Source organism: Castanea sativa, chromosome 7, assembly GCF_040712315.1.
Source record: "Castanea sativa cultivar Marrone di Chiusa Pesio chromosome 7, ASM4071231v1".
Classification (NCBI taxonomy): domain Eukaryota; kingdom Viridiplantae; phylum Streptophyta; class Magnoliopsida; order Fagales; family Fagaceae; genus Castanea; species Castanea sativa.
In genome coordinates this window covers 25,084,539-25,090,236 of record NC_134019.1, presented here as the reverse complement: position 1 = coordinate 25,090,236, position 5,698 = coordinate 25,084,539, and the positions used below count along the sequence as shown (strand labels likewise).

At 43.5% G+C, this 5,698-nt stretch overlaps 1 long non-coding RNA gene across 1 annotated transcript; it reads right to left on the bottom strand.

Annotated features, from left to right (window-relative positions):
* Positions 1 to 2,406: 2,406 nt before the first annotated feature.
* On the bottom strand, positions 2,407 to 4,236 carry LOC142642185 (uncharacterized). Its single transcript, XR_012845604.1, has 4 exons — positions 3,905 to 4,236; positions 3,635 to 3,813; positions 3,157 to 3,542; positions 2,407 to 3,066 (listed from the first exon to the last, which is right to left on the bottom strand). It is a non-coding gene; the product is annotated as an uncharacterized LOC142642185 (long non-coding RNA).
* Positions 4,237 to 5,698: the final 1,462 nt, after the last annotated feature.

Sequence of the window (5,698 nt, the reverse complement as noted above, 5' to 3'; positions counted from 1 at the left end):
GGTCAAATGGGCAATTGAGCTTAGCTAATTCGACATTGAGTACCACCCTAGGACATCAATTAAGACACAGACTTTGGCAGACTTCATTGCCGAGTTCACCCTCCAAGACGAGGATAACCCCTCTGACGACATAAAGCGTTGGACGATATGGACCGACAATTCGTCTGGCCCGAAAGAGGGGAGGAGCAAGGGTCGTCATCATCACCCCAAAAAATGTGCTTCTCTAGAGTGATTCTAAGCTGGTGATAGTGTAGATAAGGGACAAATATGAAGCAAAGGAAGAGACAATGCGAAGATACCTCAGGCTGACGAAGCATTTAACACGAGAATATGACAAAGTGGAATTTATGCAGATCCCAAAGAGTGAGAACATGGTGGTAGATGAAAAAGCAAAGCTAGCATCGTCAGAAGAAGGATCAACGAACATGGACTTGAAAATGGAAGTCTAAAAACACCCTAGTATTGAAGAGGTTCCTACATTTGTAATCCAAAGTACAAATAGCTGAATGACCTCGATAATATCCTTCCTCCAAGACGGACACCTCCCACAAGACGCCGAAGAAGCAAGGAAGGTAGGAAGAGAGCAGCCAGATTTACAATCCTGAATGTTACCCTATACAAGAGAGGCTTCTCCATGCCCTATCTAAAGTGTGTCAACGAAGAGGAGGCCAAGTACATTCTGGAGGAGATCCATGAAGGGGTTTGTGGAGACCACGTGGGCCTAGGGCCTTGGTAAGTAAAGTTATCCGAATGGGTTATTTCTGGCCTACTATGCAAGTAGATGCGAGGGAGCTCATCAAGAAGTGCAACAGATGCTAGAGATTCAGGAATTTCCAACGCCTTCCAGCCGAGACACTGATAGCGATAGCCTCCCCTTGGCCATTCGCACAGTGGGGTATTGACATCGTTGGTCCGTTGCCACGAGGTAAGGGACAGGTAAAATTTTTACTCGTCGCTATTGATTACTTTACGAAGTGGGTTGAAGTAGAGGCTTTATCAACCATCACCGAAGCAAAAGTCCAGAGTTTCGTATGGAAGAACATAATCTGCAAATTCAGGATCCTATGGACGATTGTATCGGACAACGGACGACAATTCGACAGTTAAGGCTTCAGAGATTTTTGCTCAGGCCTGGGAATCAAGAACCGATACTCATCCCCGGGACACCTATAAGCAAATAGACAAGCAAAAGTGACCAGCCGAACACTCCTCAGGATCATCAAAACCAGGCTGGACGACGCTAAGGGGGCCTGGCCTAAGGAATTACCCAATGTGTTGTGGGCCTATCGGACTACAGCAAGACCTTCGACCGGAGAAACACCCTTCAGACTCACTTATGGTATTGAGGTAGTAATCCCGGTCGAAGTAGGAATAACCAGCGTCAGACGAGAGATGTTCCATGAAGAGAGCAATGACGACCAACTGAAAGTAAACCTAGACTGTTTGGACGAGGTTAGAAATGATGCTTCCAACAAGATGACGAAGTATCAGCAGAAGATGTCCGAGTACTACAACAAAAGAGTAAAGCTAAGGCAATTGAACATTAGGGACCTGGTCCTATGACAGGTCACCCCATCAACCAAAGACCCAGCCCATGGGAAACTCGGCCCAACCTAGGAGGAACCCTACCGAGTCATCTATTACTCCAAACAGGGAAGCTATCACCTAGAAACCTTAAACGGGCAGAAACTACCACGACCATGGAACATTGAGCACCTGAAGAAATACCATCAAAAGATGTAACAAATACTTGTACTCATTTCTGAAAAGCAATAAAAGGACTATTCAGCCAATGACCTAATGCAAATAAACCCAGTAGCTTAAGAAGTCACAAAAATTTTCTAAGTAACAAAATTCTACTCTGACGGATGTAAGTTATTGACGAAGCCAAAGGATGACAAAATCCCTTAAATGGGTATAAATCACAAAAAATGGGCTAAGTAACAAAATTCCGCTCTGACGGATGTAAGTTACTGACGAAGCCAAAAAATAACTAGATCCCTTAAATGGGTGTAAGTCACAAAAAATAGGCTAAGTGACAAGATTCCGCGCTGACGGATGTAAGTTACTAGCAAAGCCTAAAGTGGCAAGACCCTTAAAATAGGGCTTAAGTCACGTAAGTAACAAGATTCCGCATAGACGGATGTAAGTTATTGATGAACAAAAATGAGTGTTTAAATCCCTTTAGTATAGAGAAGTCATGAAGAACGGCCAAGTGATAAAGTTTCACGTGGACAAAGAAAAGGTACTGACGGATTAGAACTAGGGCAAGTTACAGGAAGAAATAGCTAAGGGAATGGAGCAAACAAAGATCACACAAATGCAAGAATATAGACAAGTAAGTGTACAATTACGAATATAATTAAAAAAAAAAAAAAAAGAGCCCAAAAACAAAGGGCACCATTGTTTCCATACTAAAGTTAAAGACCTATAAGCTCTGGGCTAAAAAAAAAAAGAAAAAAGCATTGTTCTAGAAATAAGGATATTGTTCTCAAAATGGAGTTAAAAAGGCCCAAAACATACCGGGCACATAAAGAAAAAAAACATAAAAAATATATGTGAGAAAATAGGTTCAAGCGTCTAGAGGAGGCAGAGGGGCATCCACAGGAGCATTTTCCTCGAGAGCAGCGAATTGTGAAGCATCGTCAATTGCCATCTCTTTATCCACGTCCTCGAGATCAAGGTTCTCTAAGCTCGCTCCGGTTGGGTGTTTAACGAGGTACCACCTCAAGAGCTCAAAGCCTTTGAAGTACCAGCTGAAGAGGATGGTGTTGTACTCCTTTGTCGTCTAGAAAGCCTCCACAGACTTCGTAACAATCGTCTTCGGCATTTCCCTCGCTGCCAAAAGTTGCTCGTCCTTCTCTGCAGTCAATTGTTTTTCCACTTTTAGCTCGTCGGAAAGGCCCTTGACCTACTCCTAAATGTTGGCATCCCCCATAGCAATGATTAAATCTTTTTTCAGCTTGGAATTTTCGACTTCAAAGCCTCCACTTGTGAAACCGCCGACTATACCTTCGTCTCTTGGGAGAGGAACTCTGAGGTTATGTGAAGGCTTTCCCCCAGTACCTTCAAAGCGAGGAACCAGTTCTTATAAAAAAAAAAAAAAAAAAGAGATAAATAAAACAAAAAAGGGATGAATCTACAAAAGTACAATACCTGAACAAGTTTGTGGAGGTGACGGTTCACAATCTCATTGGGGGACAAGCTGGAGAATGCTTTCATGTCCTCGGCAGTAAAGCTTTCCTGTGCCCGTGCCAATGCAACTCCAGCATCGTCCCAGACGCTTGACGAACAAGAATCTGCCTTTTCCTTCCCCTTTTCGTCGGTCCGCAGCCTTTTTCGTTGGGGGATGATCTCCTCAACCGAAGTAGCTAGGGAGGCCGTCCTTATCGTCTCTATCCCAGGAGTAACTGGAGTACCTGTAGTGACGGAAGCCCCCTTATCTGTCACTCGCACAGCCCGGGTCCCGATGTTGGAAAGGGGCTCGTTCTTCTTTGCCCTCATACGTGCATACATCCCTTGGTTAAATTTTGTCGTCATCTCTGCCGAAGGAAAACCCTTTTTAAAAAAAAAAAAAAAAAAAAAAAAAAAAAAAAAAAAAAGACAGCATAGACGAGCTTAAACGAACACTTACTCTTTTTCTGTTCGATATGCAAATTTCGCAGGACGAAGGCAGATGGTTCTGGACCAAGGCAGTAGAAAGCTAGAGTCTGTGGATCTACTAGATCGTCAAAATCTTCTATGGTCCTCGCATACTTGATGGCTTTCTTAACCGATTCTTATACTTGCTCTTAAGCTTGGGTCATCTCTTAACTGCACAAGATAATAAACAGAAAAAGTTAATGACGATAAAATGAATGCAAACAGATTAAAGGTTAAAGGGTCAAAAGAAATGACGATGCACCTAAGTTCGGGGATCTCCACCAACGGAGCAACCTAGGGAGATCACCCCAAACTTCGTCAGAGAGAGTCTCCCAGTCATCCCTGGACACAAAAAAGATCCGGGACTTCCAGTATCTGAATGACGAAGGCAAGTCCTGGACGATTCTAGTCCTCCTCTCCCAAGGCACCAATTCATAGTACCCATGCTCCTTAGACGGCTTTAAACGGTATAAGTAAATAAGCTCATCCACCCTGATCATGTCCCCCTCTGTAGAAGCCAGCCATATCTCCATACAGCTAACCACTATCCTCCACCAATTAGGCATAAGTTGCCTAGGAGCGATACCAAAATGTCCTAGAAGCTCCATGATAAATGGGTGGATGGGTAATCTAAGCCCACTCAAGAAGGCAGCCTCGTAAAAACACACCTCCCAAGGCAAGAAGTGACAAGCTCGTTCCTATTGGTAAGGAAGACGAACCCTAACCCTATCAGGATATTGAAATCTATCCTTAAATCTGGAAAGCGTTTCACCGTCCAAACCACACACCTCACCAAGGGCGTGAAAAGCCCTAACCGTTTGAGGGATGGAAACGGCGGTGTCACCCCCCACGAGATCATCACTAGAAGATAGGCCGGTCTCAAGCTCGCTCGATCTTACCTCAGACATTCCTCCTCTCCCACTCACCAATCCCTCAAACCAATCAATCGACTGACTAAGCACAGGAAACAACTTACCAGACACAATGCCTAAACCGCTACCCTCAAAAACAAAATTCTCAATCAAAGCGAGAAAAGCACATGAAGTATCAAAAGAAGCCCCTAAGCGTGCAAAAAAGAAAGAAATTGAGGGGCAAGCTACCCTAACCTCAGAACTATCGACCATGAAAACCAAAGGAATGGAGGAAAAAATTGGACCCTAAGAACCTCAGAAACCAAAAAAAATCAAAGAAAAGAAAAAGTGAAGGGAAAAATCAGAAGTCTGCCGTGTTGTAAAAACAAGAAAGGAAAAGAGAGGAGAAAGGTGTACCTTAAGATGCAGAAAAATGAAGAACACCAGCCTGGAGAAAATCGTAGAGAGAAGTTGGAGAAGAAAAAACTCAGAGCAGTGATGGGAAGTTGAGAAAGTGGAGGAGAAAGTGAAAAGTGGAGAAGTTTAAAAACCAAGACACCCAAAAACTAAAATTCAACAAGAAACCCAAAAGTCATACCATTGGAGCATTAACTGCACTGGGCAAAGCACACCACGTGGCCACGATGCGTGAGGCACCGCCACTACGCATTAAATGAGGAACAAAACCCCAAGATCCACGACCAATTATAAAACTTTTTATCTTCCGATGGTCGTCCTAACACCTCAAGACGACCATGGAAGCTAGGGGGGCAGCTGATGGGACTGACGAACCCACATTAAGTAGATGACACCAAACTCGTCCACCTCAACGAAGCATGGACGAGCGCAAGTAAATCAATAAAGAAGAGCACTTAAATACTCCAGGCGATTACCGATCGAACAGCAGACCGTTGGAATCTCATTAAATTCCATAATCATGAGCCCGAGGCATTACAAGAAGAGCATTAAAACTACAAACAAGGTCCCAATGGCTAGAAACCCCCAAAGACTGTATATATACAATCATTAGAAGCACAGAAGGTACCAAAAAAAAAAAAAAAACTCCAACATCATAGACATACTTTTACACTTCTCATTCTATTCCAAAATTTCTAATCACTAACTTAAGTATCGGAGACATTGTGGTTGACGCCACACCGGTGTCCACCTCAGAGAAGTTTCTCTCATTTTGTAGGAACCTTGAC